At 47.7% G+C, this 17,359-nt stretch overlaps 1 protein-coding gene across 1 annotated transcript in view; it reads right to left on the bottom strand.

Moving 5' to 3' along the window:
- MRTFB (myocardin related transcription factor B) overlaps positions 1-17,359 on the bottom strand; it is a 262,401-nt gene that overhangs the window by 224,368 nt on the left and 20,674 nt on the right. The gene's annotated exons all lie outside the window — the stretch shown is intronic.

Raw genomic sequence — 17,359 nt, forward strand, 5'->3', positions numbered from 1 at the left:
TGCTCTGCGCCATGCCCCCTCCCCCTTGCCTGAAGCCCGGGCTCCCACCCTGCCGGCCAGTACCTCTGTGCTTCACTCAGAGGGCTCTAGCTGGATGGGAGTGAGGGGCTCTCAAAACCAATTCCTGAAAGCTCAGGCTCAAAACTGGCCTCTTAACTGCAGGATTCCCAAGGGAGTGGGGGGTGGCATGTGGCCAGGATGAAAGACTGATTTTAGCTCTACTTCTGGGGCCTCTTGAGCCATCTTTGTTGGGAGGCTGGAGAGAATGAGGCTGGTCAATGGAGTACGCTCATGCCATTCAAAAGAGCTCACTCAGATGTAAGGAAAAAGCAAAATGATGACAGTACTAGGTTTACAAACCACAGTCTGCTTTCCCATCCTCTGCAAGATTAAAGCCCAGGATCCTCACATCCTAGGCTTCCGGAAGCAGAAGGGTTAGGCTATGGGGCTCTGCTGGCCCTGGGTTCAAAGTCCAGCTCTATCACTTACTGCAAGTTGAAAAATGTGTGTGAGCTGCTTAACCTCCCTGAGCTTCAGTTTCCTCGTCTATGAAATGGGCATGACACTACCTGCTGATGCATATGAAACCTGCCTCTCAGTGCTGCTCTGAGGATGGGAGCTGGTGCATATGAAAATATCAAGGTCAGCACCTGGTGTGTACTTTATCTGCATTCAGTAGCAACAGCCTCTCTCTGCCACTCTGTACCTTCCCCAGATGTGCCCTCTTCCCTCTCTTCTCTGGTTGAGAAGGGCTGCCTCAACTCTAAGCAATCTCTATGATGTCACCCAACCCAGATCTTTCAAATTCTTCCTTAGGTCATACATTTCTCAGAGGCAACTCTGGGTGACAGCCATCAATCCAGGTTACAGCAGAGAAGTGTTCCATCCCTGTGAACAGCGATTCCCAATTGGTTCCATGGAGCAGTTACTAATGCCTGTGAGCATCCCTTGGGAGAATTCAAGAACAAAATGGAATTCTGTGGTCACGTCAATTTGGGAAATGCTGAGAGATACACAAAGTATGCATTTAGCATATTAAAGGCTCTGAGGAATCCTGCAGCAAATAAACCCATTTAGCTTTGTTTACTTGAACTTTCCCACTTTATCTGACCTGGTGGTGTCGTGTGACCCCTGGTCTTTTCTCTATGTGCTTTCCTTTACATCCTCTCAGTTCACCCTCCCAAGAGTCCGCCTTCACAGATGTGGAAATGGGGTTCAGAAAGGTTAAATGACTTGCCCATGATGGTCCAGCTGGGTAGTGCTGGAACCAGCTGTTCTCTCTCCAAGTCCAAGGCTCTTCTCTACACCAGGAAGAAACATCTTAATATGTTCCTTTCTGGCTAAACAGCCAAAGAATCTATAAATCACTGGATGGGCTCTGAGGATTAGATTGCCCAATGATTTTATTTTCTTGGCAATGAGAAAACTAGAGAGGAACAGTAGTTTGTCCAAAGAATTAGGGGTGGCAGAGCCAGAACTGGTACACAGCCTACTAACCTCCAGGCCTGGCTGCCTTTACCTTATGCCCAGGGCTCAGGGGTCTGGCTCAAGCTCCTCAGCCATCATCTTTAATTCCATGCCCCTCTCTTTAAAACCACAACAATGCTGTCCAATAAACAATGCTGTCCAATAAACAATGCTGTCCAAAATAATGACGGAAATGTTCTGTACCTGGGCTGTCCGTTTTAATAACCGCTACCTACATGTGGCTATTGATCACTTCTAATGGATCTAATGCAAATGAGAAACTGGATTCTTAATGCTATTTAGCTCTAATTAATTTACATTTAAATAACCACATGTGACTAGAGGCAAATATATTGGACAGGGCAACTCTAGAGACAAGAAATGATATTGAGTCTATAGACACAATCGATGCAATTATCATGTAAGTAGAAGATCCTTGTAATAACAGTCAAGTCTATAGTACTTGGACCTTATTAGGGGCTACATTCAGTGTCATTTAATGACAGGGCACAACCTGAGACATCTTTGCTTAAGCTCTTTAGTCCTGCCCATTCTTCTAATCTCAGCTCAAAGGCATCCTCTGCTGATCTACTGTCTGTCACCAAGCAGAGTGAAGAAATCCTTCTACGGAACTTGCACTCTCTTGTAATTATCCAGATGGATGGAGAGGTGAGTTTTTGCAGAAAGCCCTCTGCTGAGCAAGTGGAGGAGCTTGTCTGGGGAGAGAGAGTTGTAGCAGGGACATTTGGGGAGTGGTATGAGAGAAATAAAGAAGATGGAATGAAAGGAGATAGGTGATGTGTGAACTAACCTTTTCCTCTATCTCTCCTTCCAACTGTATCTTTTACTTTTTATCTTCAGTAAAAGTAGACATTACAAACTATAGTGACATGTGGATAAATCTCACAAATAATGTCAACAGAGAAATGCAAATTACAAGCGTCACAGTAAAAACATTCAACGTTCTAGGAGTTGAAGGGAACTTCCTCAGCCAGATAAAGGGCATCTGTAAAAACAAGCACCTAGAGCTAATATCATACCAAAAGTCTAAGTTATCTATTTTTGGTAAAGACTAAATGCTTCTCTCCCCACCCCACTCCTACCCTAAGATCAGGGACAAGACAAGGATGACCACTCTGGCCACTTCTAGTCAATATTGTACTGAAATTTCTAGGCAGGGCAAGTATGCCACCTCCACTCCCACCCCACTGCCTAAAAAAAGGCATCCAGATTGGAAAGGGAGAAGTAAAACTATCTAGATTTTCAGATGCATAATCTTCTGTATAGAAGATCCTAAGGAATCTACCAAAAAAACCTATTAGTTTCTATATGAGTTCAGCAAAGTTGCAGGATGTAAGATCACTATACAAAAAGTAATTGTATTTCTTTTATATGTTGACAATGAGTAAATCTAGAATGAACTTCAGAAAACAATTTCATTTACAATGGCATAAAAAAGGATAAATACTTAGGAATAAATTTAACCAAAGAAGCACAAGACTCTTGAACTAAAACTAAAGAAGCACAAGACTTTTGAACTAAAAATACTTTCAAAGGAATTAAAGAAAATTTAAGCAAATGGAAAGATATCCCATATTCATATAGTCAGATTTAATATTGTAAAGAAGGCAATACTCCTTGAATTGATCTACATATTCAATGCAATCCTTATCAAAATACCAGATAACTTCTTTGCAGAAATTGATAAGCTGATCCTACAATTCATATGGAAATTCAAGGGACCCAGAAGAGTAAAAATAATCTTGAAAAAGAACAAAGTTGGAGGACTCACACTTCCTGATTTCAAATTTTACTACAAAGCTACAGTAACCAAGACAGTGTGGAATTGTTATAAGAAAAGACATATAAACCAATAGAATAGAATTGAGAGACTAGAAATAAACCTTCACATTTATGGCCAATTGATTTTCAACAAGGGAGCCAAGGCAATTCAATTCAACAAATGGTGGTGGGAAAGCTGGATAGCCACATGAAAAAGCATGAAGTTGAACCCTGACTCACACCATAAACAAAAATTAATTCAAAATGGATCAAAGACCAAAATATAAGAGCTAAAACTAGAAAACTCTTAGAAGAAAACACAGGAGTAAATTTTCATGACCTTGGATTAGGCAGTGGGTTCTCAGAGCACAAGCAACAAAAGAAAAAAAATAGATAAATTAGACTCTTGCCAAAATGAAAAGCTTTTGTGCTTCAAAGACATCAAGAAAGTGAAGATAATCCACAGAATGGGAGGAAAAAAAAATTCAAATCATATATCTGATAAGGAACTTCTATCTAGAATATATAAATATTTCAACTCAATAATTAAGAGACAATTAACCAAAATTTAAAAATAGGCAAAGAATCTGATAGACACTTCTTCAAAGAAGATAAACAAATAGCCGATAAGCACATGAAAAGATATTCACTGTCAATAGCTACCAAGAACACTCAAATCAAAACCACACTGAGACACCACTTCATACTCACTGGGATGGCTATAATAAAAAAGACAGACAATAACAAGAGTTGGCAAGGGTATAGGGAAATTGGAACCCTGAAACATTGCTCATGGGAATGTAAAGTGGTGCAGCTGCTTTTGAAAACAGTTTGGCAGTTTCTCAAAAAAGTTAGGCGTAGAGTTATTGTATGACTCAGCAATTCCACTCCTAGGGGTATGGAAGAGAAATGAAAGCATGTCCACATAGTGGTTCATAGCATTATTCATAATAGGCCCAAAGTGGAAACCACCCAAAGGTCCATTAACTGATGAAGGAGTAAATAAAATGTGTTCTATTCATACAATAAAATATTAGTTGTCAATAAGGAAACACCGATACAGGCTACCACATGGATGAACCATGAAAACATTATATTAAGGGAAAGAAGTCAGACACAAAAGCTAGTAATTCCATTTATAAATGGAATTCCATATTTGGAATGTCTAGAATAGGTAAATCTATAGAGACAGAAAGGAGATTAGTGGTTGTTAAAGTCTGAGGGGGATGGAGAGATTGGGGGTGATGACCAAAGAAGGTGGCAGTGTTCTTTTTTTGGGGTAATAAAAGTGTTCTAAAATTGATGGTGATGATGGATGCACAACTCTGTGAATATACTAAAAGCCATTGGCTTGTATAACTTAAGTGGGTGCATTGTATGGCAGCAATAAAACTTTATAAAAAGCAAGTCGTGTATGGATACACACAACATGATACCATTTATATAAAAATACTGACAAATACAAACATACAAATGTAGCAAAAATACAGGGTGGAGCAAAAGTAGGCTTACAGTCATGAGTATGCTAAACATAGAGTTTATTCTTGTGTTACTACTTATTAATTACTGCATTATTTTCTAGCTGAACAACTGTAGACCTACTTTTTGCCCCACCCTGTATAAAGACACACATTGAGTGAGAAACACACAAATCAGGATGGTAGTTATTAGCCAGGTTGGTTAGTGAATGAGAGAGACACTGGGTGCTTAAAATATATTTGTAACATTTCCTTCTTAAGCTTTGTGGTAGAATGTGGGTGTTCTGGGTATTATTCCATATACCTTTTTTGCTCTCTTGAAATGCTTTGTGAAAAATTTTCATAGACATTCACTAACAATATGGAAGTTGGACATAAAAATATGTTTGATGTGGTGGGGTGGGAGGCCGGCCTCAGGGACTGGGTGAGCACGGGGCTGAACCGAGGGGAGCCGGCACCTGCAGGTTTCCCACGCTTGGTGCACGGTTCCTAAATTGAATTCAGCAGAGCACCATCTCTGGAGCATCATTTCCCCTGGGTGGAGTTCTGCAGCAGAGAGCTTGAGCTCTGCACTCAGTCAACCCCTGGTTTGAATCCCCACTCCGCCCTTATTAGCAGTGTGGCCTGGAGCAAATTACTCAGCCTCTCTGAGCGGTACTGTCCCATCTCCCAAACTGGAATAATACCACCTACTCCTCAAAGCGGGTGTGGATTCAATGCAGAAGCCCCCCTTGTACAGGCCTCCTTGCCTGGTCTTCCTGCCTGAGCCCCACTCACCTTCCTGGCCCACCTTGTGGGGAGGTCCAGCATATGCTGGCTCCTTCATGCCAGTGCATGCAATTGGCCTTCAATGAAAACTTGCTCAGTAGAAGTGACTTTAAGGGCCCTACCTCCCTTCCTCTCTTCCTCACTCCTTTCAAAAGGCCTGTGAGAAGAGCTCCCTTCACTCCTCTTAAAAACCAAGGAATGTGTAAATAAACTGGTCCTGTCGTTCTCTACAGGTCATTTCTGTGTTCCCAGTGTTACTCATCAATTCTTGGAGGCTCTCAGGGCAGGGCCAGACCCCAGGGGCTGCAGGAAGGACGCTGGTGTGTGTATATCTGCAGTCTTTCCCTGTCCCGCGGGTGGGCTCTCTCAGCCTTCTTAGAGCCTGAAAGGTTGGATGCGGCCCAAGCCCTTGGCAGGTAAAATCTGGGTGCATCTCAGCACTCCCACCAATGGTAGCCCGGCACCTGGTCCAAGAGCTGGGCCCGTGCTGCAGGCTGACCAGGGCAGGTGGAGGAGCTGCTGGGGAACAACAGAACCTGGGAAGCATATTCTTGGAGCTTTGGGCTCAAAGGTTCCTCCTGCAAATGCCAGTTCCTGCACACAGAGAGCTTTGGCAGCTCCATTTCTTTGCTCCCTCAGGGACTGGGCTGGTTTGTTTCTGGAGGGCTTCAGTCTCTGTGCCTGGTTTGGGTCTTGCTGCCATCCAAAGCCTTTGCTGCAGATGGGGTAGGGGAGCAGGGGGGCAGGGCCCTGTGGGGCCCAGTGGGTAATGCCCTGGCCAGTGGGGAGAGCCTGGTCTCAGAGCCCCCGAATGGCGCCCATGCAGGTCAGACCACATGCCCCATTCATTCCACTTGCAACTGACCTGCAGTTACCCCACTGTGATTCCCTGTGGTCCCAGCTTAGCCTGGAAAGTGATGCATCACTTTTAGCTTCTCCTGTGGTCCTTTGGGAGAGCTTGTGGCCACATCTGTCCAGTGACTGACCCTAATGACCTCAGTCTTCCTGGCCCAGTGTGGGAGAGAACAGAATGGGATGGGTGGCTTTGGGAATTAAGGGAAAAGTCACAGTCCCTTCTCTCCACTCCCCGGGATTTCTCTGGCATCCAGCTGGGCCACTCTCCCACCTGCCCAAATGAGGGTTCCCCAGATATCAGGGCTCAGGGCGGCTACCAAGCCCTCTGTCTTTTCTGAGGAGCTCCTAGGAGTTGCTGCTTGCTGCCCACAGCCACCACCCTCCTCCCACCCATCCTCCACTCAGCTGCCAAAGCCATCCATCTAAAACTCAAACGGGATCGTGTCGCAGGCCTGCCTTAAAACCCTGCTTGGCTCCCCTCCATGGACTGGAGGCCTACAGATTTTTTTTTTTTTTTCTTGAGCTGTATTTTTTTTTTTTAATTGGAAAGTTTTGCATGAAAAACTGGAGACAGCAAGCCATGATTCCTGCATAACTGCAGTTGGCTGGAGCTGAGCACAATGCCTCCCTCCCTAGGCAGGCACTCCTTAGGGAACAGTCTCCACCAGTCCCTACTGCCTCACAGCTAGCCTCCTTCCCTCATCTGGATGCACCAGATGACCTGTCCTCTGTCTGCTTTCCTGCTCACCCCTCCATTCCCTCCCTCCTGGCCCATCAGCCACACTAATCTCTCCCTGGTCACCAAACTAGCCAGGTACCAGCACAGGTCCCCATCATCTGCATTTCTGTGTTCTCATTCAACAGATATATATTGAGCACCTACTATGCGCGGCGGGTCTGGGCCAGGTACTGGGGACAGGATAAGAGGATCCAGTTTACTAGTCTGGGTTCTCCAGGGAAATGGCACCAATGGGATAGGTAGATAGAGACTGTTATAAGGAATTAGCACATGTGATTATGGAGGCTGAAAACTCAAGGTCTTCAGTCAGCAAGCTGGAGGCTCAGAAGAGTTGATGATATAAGTTCAAGTCTGAGTCCAAAGGCAGGAGAAGATCAATGTCTCAGCTCCAAGACAATCAGCCAAGAGAAGGAATTCTTTCTTACTCTTGCCATTTTATTGTATTTAGGCCTTTAATGGATGGAAGGAGACCCATCCACACTGGGGAGGGGAGGGGGAGGGCACAATCTGCTTCACTCGGTCTATGGATTCCAATGCTGACCTCACCCAGAAACACCCTCAAGACACACCGGATATAAGGTTTCACCAAATACCTGAGCACCCAGTGACCTGGTCAAGTTGAAACATAAAATCCAGCCCTTATTCTCCTGGAATCTACAGCTTAGGAAGGTACTCAGAAAGGCCTGAAAATAATTCCAAAACTAAACAGCAGGTGTGGGAGGAGTTCTCACTTATATTTCCAGCTTCACCTTGAACCGAACTCCTCCAAATCTTTTCTGATGTTCCCACACAATCAGCAACTCTCTTGGGTGCTCCCGGAGCACATATATCTTGAAGAGATGCTCTCTCTCTCTCTCTTCTTTTCCCTTTCTCTCTCACACACACAGTTAAATGTTCAGTCTACAAAGAGGTACAGAGATGATATAGCAAAGTGCCATGTACCCACTACCCATCCTTAAAAGATAAAGCCTCACAGATACAGCACAGCCAGTGGGGCCAAGTCATCCCCATCTGCCCAGGACCTTCTGATGTTATCCTACATCCTGGACCCCTCTGTCCTGGGCAAACCCAGGGGGTTGGTTACCCTGGTGCAGCCCCCCTCTACCCCCACCCCCCTGCATACCCTGCCTCAAAATCATACCCCCAAACCCCATCACAGGAAGACACTGATTTAAAATAGTGGGTTACCCTTTGTGTGTCTTCATACTTTGACTCGTCCCTAAATGATATTAGAGCACTTTTTCGTACGCACACTCCCCAGGTTGGGTCCAGATGACCCAATTGGATGGATGACCCTTTCCTGATGGGCGGTGATGTTGTGAATATGAAAAGTAGTGGATGAAACTTCCTGCACGTTTAAAGGCAAAAACTAGAAGATGAATGAATTGCACAGCACAGACACTGAACAGGGAGAGGTCAGGGAGCAGGGATGATGTGGGAGCTGGGGACTAGGGAGAGGGTTTCCTAGGAGGCAGTCCGAAGAGCACCAGAAAGGGGACCCAGGGCCAGAGAAGGTCTTTGGGAGAAGATAAATGTGCAAGGGGTGTTGGAGAGGTTGCTGCAAACTTCCTCTTTAAATGCTCCTGTGATGCACTCAGGAGAATCTACAGCCCTCACTGTTGTGTGGGGGCCAAAGGACGCTTTCAGGGGCCCGGGGAAGAGGAGCCTCGGCACCACTGCTGACCAGCCTGCACACGGGGCAGCTGCCACTCTGCGTGCTCCCTGAGGGCTCCTGACACCTGGAAGGGGTTCGGTATTATTTGTGGACGGAAGGGCGGAGGGAATGGCAGAAGGAAGGAAGGGAGGGAGGGAAGAGGGAAGAGGGAAGGGGGCCCTCAGCTCTGCTGGGGATCCCTAACAGTCCCTCTGCGGTCTTTCCTGCTGATCTGAAGCCTGGTCTGCAGAGTGGGTGGGAGGCACCTCCACAGGCCGCGGCCCCTGCTCTGCTGTGGGCTCGGAGCTGCTCCAGGCTCAGGGACTGTTGTGTGATTTCCAAACCGACAGCAGGGAAGGGCCCAGTGAGCGGCCCGCGGGGGTGGAGGGTGGAGGGTGGGGAGAGGCGGCAGGCGCCTGCTGCTTAGCAACCACGGAGACGACTTAGAGAAGTGACAGGACCATTTCCCCCGGTGCCTCGCGGGGAAGGGTTTTAAAGCTCCCACGCCTACACTGGCTGCTCTTGCCGTGGCAGCTCCGAGTGTCGCCGGATGCGGGCTCCTCTAGGAGTCAGGGCCCGTGCCCAGGAAGGCTGGCGGGCCACGCGGGCTGAGCGAAAAGCTGCGGGAGCAACGGCTCTCAGTCACTCCAAGGGGGACATGGGAAGGGCACCAGCCTCAAAGAAAAGATGTAGGGACACAGCCTCCCCCTCTTCTCAGCTTTTCTCTGCCTCCAAGTTCCCTCAGCTGCCCCCCAAACCTCTGGGCTTTCCTTTTCTTCCCCCCAGGACCCTATGAGCAGCCCCAATCCTGTCCCTTCCCCTGCACTGAGAACTCTCGCTTGCTTTTCTTTCTTAATTTGATTTTCTCTGGCTCAGAATCGAGATCAAAAGGAGAAATTCTTTCCAGCCTTTTAGGAATAATTCCCAGAATCTCCCACTGGAAATGCATACATAATTATTTTTACAAAATCTCTCTTGCTCTCTTGGCCATTTCTTTTCCATCTCTGCTGCAGGCCCCAGGAGGAGGGGAGCAAGGGGAAGCTCCAAGAATGTCTTTTGTGGCTGCAGGTTGACTAGCAGTAATCGTATCCTCACAGGCAAAGTGTGAGACCCCCGGCGCTCCCCGGCCCCCATGCCCCCCACGCCCCCCACGCCCACTGGAGGCCGTGAGATGTGCAGGCAGTGAACAGGCAGAGCGCCTCGCTAGCATTAAACGCCAGGAACCGCCTGGTGGGAAACCAGTCCCTTTCTAATCTGCTTTGTCTTCACTTCTTTGAGTCTCAAGTTGGTGCGGGCTCGTGGTCAGCACCTCCCCGACACTCACTGCCCTTCCTTTACCACAGCCCAGCAGCAGTCCTCAGGCTGGGAGCACCCAAGAGCAACCCGCTGCGATGCAGTAATAGCGGGGTTTTCACTGTGCTTGTTTTCCGTGACCCACGAGAGGGGCTTTTCACTTGCTGCTGGCTCCCTTTTCAAGGAAAGACAAATAATTAGTGAATAATAACTGAGGTGGAGCACGGATCCGGTGCCTGGAAAAGCCCCATTTGTCCAGGATGCTAGCTCTCCACCCGGCAGGCTGTGGGTCAGGCCCAGGGAAGGATCCTGTTTGAGGTCAGCGGGTCCAGCTGGTCAGCAGCTGGCGCTGGGCCAGCCTTAATGAGAGTTTTTATTTTTGTCGGAGCCACTCAGCTGGGCTTTGCAGCTCGGTTGTAGCTCATTCTGCCCCCCGGGATTACAGAAGCCGACTCATCAACCTCCAATGTGGGACACAAGGCCATAGAGGGTGGGCGGCGGCCAAAGATACCTTTTCTGTTCGCAGCCATGCCCGATTTCCCTCCGGACAACCATTGCTCTCTCCTCTCACAGCTGGGGTTTGAGTGGAGCAGACCCAAGGCTGGCTCCAGGGGCCATCCAGGCCTGACTCCCTCTGGGCATCCCATTCCGCTGGCCACAAGGATGGATGGGTTCAGGGATGCGCAGTGAGATGCATGGAGACTTTTGCTGGGAATGCTGGGGTGGACTCTTTCCCACTGGCCTTGATCCCAAGAAGAAGAGACATGGGAGCTCCTACAGCCATTTTTGCCACCATGAGGAGGGAGCCAACAGCGAGGGAAAGGGGCTGAGAAACTGGAAGAGAGAGAGAAACCTGATCCTGATGGTATCATTTCCATCCCTGGATCCAGCTGTGCCTGAAGTTAGCCTCTACCCTTGGCCGCCTTTCGAGCTCCCTGCTGCGCCAACAAATTCCCCTCTCATGTTATCTACTTCGGATCGGTGTTTCAGTGTTTCGGTCACTTGCAACCACAGAAGTCTTAACTGATGAAATGGCTCAGTGCAAATCCTTGGCCACTGAGAAAGAGCTCAAAGGCCCTGTTCCACTAGCACGAGTGGCATTGTCACTATATACAAACACTGGCACAGGAAAAGCTATCCTTGCATCAGGAAGCCCCAAATTTCACATTACCACGTAGTAGACACAGGCCAAGTGTGCTGCATGCAGTAGCTAATTTAATCCTTGCAACAGTCCTAGCACGTACAAATACTGTTATCACTAGGCTCGGGGAGCCTCTGCGAACCTTAATGGCAAAATCAAGGCTTGGTCCTCAATACTGTGCAGTCGCAGTGGCGCTTCTACAGTCCACATGTAGATTGCTCACCAGCACATACAAAACTCTGAGAATGGGTGATTGGAGGGGACCATGGGGCGGGGCTGTTGGGCAGCCCAAGATGATGTCACAGGTGATGTGAAGGCTCCCCCCAGCAGTCTGATCTGAACCCAGCCTCCATGGCTGTACCTGGCACCTGCAGAAAGGGAATCAAACTCTTTTTGCCCCAGGTCACAGACAAAAAGGTGGAAAAGGCCCCGAGTTCAGATCAGAACAAGTTACTACTCATTTGCTGTGTGACTTTGGACATTTCATCTTTTCAAGTCCCCCCCACCCCATTTTTCCCATCTGGAAAATGGGGACCCCAGCCCTGGCCTTGCTCATCTCACCCAGCCAGCCAATGCAGACAAAGATGTGAAAGATTATTTGCAAACTAAAAAGCGGGGCTCCGGGATGGTGGGAATCACTCGCCTTCCCAGGATGGATACGCAAGCGTGGGCAGATGTAAACCAACCACCTACACTGCCTCCTCCCCATCCGGGATGGAGAGAGAGAGGCAAGCCTCGCTGTGACCTGAAAGGAACCTTTCTGTCCCCAAAGCAGGGAGATAAGAACTGTGAAGCCAGAGAAGCAAGTGCGACTACAGGCGCTTGGGAGTTTATTTTTACCCTGTTATCTCTATCCTAAAATGTCAGGCCTGGAGCCACCTCTCTCACCAGCGCCTCCACCCTTCCCAACCATTAAATGTGGCAACACAGCCTGGAAACAGGCCCCTTCTCCTGTCCTCTGCCTTTCCAAGAGAGTCACAGTGCTATGGTGACGGGAGGCATGGAAACCCTGAAATAGAGAAGTGGGAGGTGAGACCTTTTATTTGGGTTCTGGAACAGGCTCACTTCCTCCTAGAGGCTCTGGGGTGAGGGGAGGCCCTTGGCACTGGCGGGTACCTATTCTAAGGTTTGCATCATATGGGCTCTGTACGTTGCAAGATGCAGAAATCCCTACTTAGACTGGTTTATATAATAAAGAATGTTTAATTGGCTGAGGCCACTATAAAGCCTAGCAATAGGTCAGGCTTCAGGTGAGGCTTGATCCAGGGGCTCGATGCTGTCACAAAGCCTTGGTTCTCTCCATCTCTTGGCTCGACCTTCTGTAATATTGGCTTCATCCTTAGGGACCATGTTGTGCTCCCCACAACCACTAGCAGTCCCAGAATCTACCCCCATAGTAACAAATGGATACAGTGGTTCTAGACTTTACAACCTCATACTGGTGGCTCCCAAAGAGAGAGGAAACTTCTTTCTGCCAGAAGGTGCCAAGAAATGTCTTCTTGTGTTTCACTGATGCTAACTGTGCCCATCCCCGAGCCAATCACTTTGATATAGGGGAAGGAGGTAAAAAATATTCTGACTAACTTACTCCAAACCAAATTCTCAAGAACAGGGAAGCAGTGGTTGGTTTCCTAAAGGAGATCTGATGGAATGGTTGCTGAGCAAGAAGCAGAAGACTGTTTCATGGTTTATTCACTTTGCAGTTCCATTCTCTCCCACCCAGGAAAGCCCCCAAGATTAGGGGTGACTGAATAATTTCTTCTCTTTCCATCCATAGGATTACAAAGTGTTCTGAGTTCTAAGACTCCCAGGTCTGTCACTCCCAAAATTTCACCAAGGCAACAGGATCTCCCTCAGGTAGATAGGTAAGTACAGGTTGAAATGCCCTCTGTTTACCTGCCAAAGGCTTCCCCTGCACTGCAAATAAAATGCACACTCTGCACCCTGGCATACCCATCACTTACCCCCTTGCTACACATTTAGCCACGCCAGCTTCCTGCTATGCCTTAAACAAGCCAATCACCTTTGGGGCCCACCTGCTGTTTCCCTTGCTCTCGAATGCTCTTCCCTTACATCTTTTCAGTTGACTCCATCTCATCATTCAGGGCTCAGCTCAACTGTCATGCCTTCTGAGAGGTCGTCTCTGACCAGCCTAGCATGTAAAGCCACCTGTTCGTGGATGGTTTGGGTACCTTGCTCCCTTCACTAGGCTGTGAGCTCTACAAAGCAAGGACTGTGCCGTGTGGACCTTCCAGTTCTTGGTTGGGTGTCTGGCACATGGTAGGTCCTCAGTCGATATTAGTTAAAGCAATGAATGAAATTCATTCTTTTCTGAATGGCCTCGGAAACTTTTAGAGGACAGGGCAATTTCTTATATTTTTCTTGGCTTTAACATGGTACCTAGCAAAACACTGGGCATAAAAGAGACAAAATATACCAGCAATTTTCAACCTTTTTCATCTCATGACACATAAACTAATTACTAAAATTCTGTGGCACACCAAAAAACTATATTATATTTTTTGCTGGTCTGACAAAAAAAGATATAATTTTGATTCATTAACACCATATGGCTATAGTTCTGTTGGCTACTGTCATTTTTTAATTTAACAATCTAAGGGGAAAGAGGTCAGTGCCCCTGACTAAATAGTCAAGTACTGCATATTTTAAAAATTCTTGTGGCACATTGGTTGAAAATCACTGACATGTACTAATATTTTTCAAATGAAGAAATTCAGCTCTCTGCTAAAGGATTTGCTCAGAGTTGCACCCAAATTAATACAGAAAGATATAAGGCGCTCACTGCTTTTTTGCAGAATTCCCTTTCCAAAGCCAGTGCATGTGAACATTCGAAGACCTGACACTGCAGAGGGGAGCGTGGGGGCATCTTTCTGTCCAGATCTCTGAGTATGGCGGCAAGACCACCCTTCACAAGTAAAAGCATGAAAACAACACATGATGATGAATTGCTTACTCCTTTGCCCAATGAGGCAGAGTGAGAAGAATGTCCCATAAGACAAAGAATATTTCATCCTGTCCATTGCAGACTAATAAATCAATGTCAAAACCTCAATGGGCTGATGACTTGGAAGGAACCCCTATGGTCTCTGTGGACACAAACTCTCCCCAAGGCTCCCGAGACCTCCTCGCCTGTGACAGTCCTCAGGACAATCAGGGGAGAGTGTGGATGGCCCAGCACAGCTAATGGAAACTCGAAAACGTACCTCCTACAGATAGACATCAGTTGTCTCTGTGCTCAGCAGACACGACACCGTCTGGGGCAACTCAAGTATTCTCAGTTGTTGCTAATTCTCTGCTCACACAGCCAGGTTGATCCCTCCCTCTGGCTCTCACATGCCACCCTGAACTTGACTCTACAGGACTCCCCAGTGTTGGTAATAATTTCTATATTTAGCCAATTAGTTGATTGACATCCATCTTCCCCACTGGATTCCAAACATCTTAAGGTCAAGGATGAATCTCCTTAGTTCATTAGTGTATCTAGTCACCCGGCCCTGTGCCTGACATGGAAAGCATGCCTCATAAATGCCTGTTGCATGGAACGATAGATAAATGAATGAAACTCAAGGTCTGCTGGGAAGCACCTCACTGTCAGCCTGAGCAAAGAGGCTGATATTTTTCAATGTAAATCAGACCTTATCACCACATGACCACAATGTCCTCTTCATCAAGGCATCTCCTGTGCCTAGAATAGTATCTGGCACACAGTAGAGGGTCAACAGATACTGGAACAATAAATAAATGAAGAGGCTCTGTTCTCTCCCTTCCCAGAGAAGCCTGGTTACCTTCTTAAAGATAAATTCCTGGAAAGGGAGGACGGAGGGAGTGGCAATATGCAAATACGCGGAACCAAACCCAAAGGTTCCACTTACGTTGCTTCCTTCAGACTCAGTGGGCCTGTTGGAAATGACCTGTTTAGCACAGAGTTGCAAAACCAGCAGGTTGGCACAGGGGAAGCTTGGGACAAAAACTAGTTTGCTAGAGACAATGCTCCTTTGAATTGTCATGCACCAGTTCTGGGGATAGGTACTTAAAGCTTGAGTTATGGCTCCTTGTCATCATGATACACTCTGAAAAAATAAAACCCGTATCTTATGAGAGAGCCTGGCTCCAGTCTTTGCTGCCAGGTCAGAAGGGTGCTGGAAGGACAGGGATATTCCTTCTCCAAGGCCACATCCTCTTACTGAGGGACATCAGTGGGTCTCTCTGCATCTGAAGTGTAACCAACCAAGGGCTCAAGACATTCAGTCTTTGTCCCTCCTTTGGGTGTCACAAAGAGGTCCAAGATCTGTTTTTCAATCACCAATCCAAAATCAAATGCCAAAAAAGCTCCCCAAAACCATCATGAAAAACCACCATAAAACCAAATCTCCAAACACGCCTGGGTCTGAAGCCCACCCCAGCCCAGCAAATGCAAGTGGCTCACCTTCGAACTACAGAATCCCTTCCAGAACCAGAAGGAAAGGGGAAGGGATTTACGGGTCGTCTCAGAGTTGTAGGCTCTGGCCTGTCCCCAGGATGAGTTCATTATTTATTCTTAGAGACCGGACTCAAATTAAAAAAACAGTACCTATAAATAGAGCGGGATACACTCAGCTCAGTGTCACCGAAAGGTCCTTTTCACAGGGACAGACTCACTAAATGGGTGTTCTCGGGTTACCCTGCTGGTACTACGTGGGGAAGGGTTGTCCCCTTCTGTTTTAAGTGTGGTCCAGGAGGGGGAGAATAAAGCCGGGTGAGTCAGGCATTGGGATTCGGCCCGATTCTGTCTCCATCTCCTTTTCTAAATGCTCATTCACATTATAACCAAGAAGGAGCAGTGGAGGGAGGATGGCCCGCTGTCAACACCCTGGAGGGGCAGTTTGGCAGTTCCCTCTGGGAGTGAACGGGTCCTGGTTCAGGCTGTATGTGACACAGTGTTCTGGCCGTTTAGATTAGATTGCAAACCCCCTAAGGGAAGGGACCAAGTGGTAGGATTTCCTCTTGGCTTCCTCCATGTCGCCAAGCACAAGGATAGCTGGGCAACAGGAATTAAAAGGGCCCTCCCTAAGCATGGCCGTGCTTGTTCCAGGCCTGGGGTAGCTTTGCTCTGAATGGCACTGAGGGGTGTGCTTGAAGGGTGGAGTAATCACATCACCAAGAGAGATGAGCGGGGGGTGGGAACGCCTGCAATCAAGTGATGGGGCAACAGAGTCACGTCAACAGAGTAACGAGAGCCGCCATCGATTCCGCGCCTGGCCAGGTCATTGCAGGTGCTATTCTAAGCACTTCGGGGAAGCTCAGTAATCTTTCCAAAAGCCCTACGAGGAGGGGACCATCATTCTCTTTATTCTACAGCGGAGGAAACTGAGGCACTGAGAGATTGTATATGTTGACCAAGGTCACAGAGCTGGTAAGTCAGGATTGGAAGTCAGGCAGTTTAGCAACAGAGCCTGCTCTTCTGTAGTAAAAATGAAGTATTTGGGGTGCATATCTGTTGGCTTTACTGCCTGGTGCTGACCGAGCCCATGGCTCCCCATCAATGAGAGTCATGCGGGCATGGCCATGGGAGCCGGATCAGGCCGGTGACAGTGCATCTCCGGACTTTGCCGAGAATGCTGGGATGAAGACACACAGAAGCTCCCTCTGGATCTGCACTGGAGACAGGCAGCCTCAGGAAGGGCCATCGCGCTACAACAGGGGGAGCCTGGCTGAGAGTGAAATCAGCCCCGGGAGGAGGCAGAGCTGAAAACCAGACCCTGGTGACATCATCTGAACCCTGAACCCAGCTGGTCCTGATGCTGGACCTTACTCTTCCACTTTGCACTTTCATAAGCCAAGCTTTCCCCCTCGCCGTGTACACTGACCAAAGTGGATTTTCTATTACCGGCCGCTGAAAGATCCCTAACAGAGAGGCTGCCCCATAAGCAAACAGGGTTTTAGAGCCCTATTGGGCTCTTCCAGAAATACAGGCCATTCTGCTTCCTCCTCTGTTGACTGAAATCCCAAATCCCACCTCCCTGCTAAAGCTTCCTCGGGTTGCCAGGAGTCAGAATTACCTACTGCTTCATTTGTTGCCACAACACAGAGCTTATATGCTGATTTAGCACTGATTTTATTCTGCCGTGAAACACAGTTAGTTCTTTACAAGTCATTCGTTAACATTTGCTGAACACTTCCTG

The sequence above is a fragment of the Miniopterus natalensis genome, chromosome 3, assembly GCF_054644295.1.
Source record: "Miniopterus natalensis isolate mMinNat1 chromosome 3, mMinNat1.hap1, whole genome shotgun sequence".
In the NCBI taxonomy this organism is placed as follows: Eukaryota; Metazoa; Chordata; class Mammalia; order Chiroptera; family Miniopteridae; genus Miniopterus; species Miniopterus natalensis.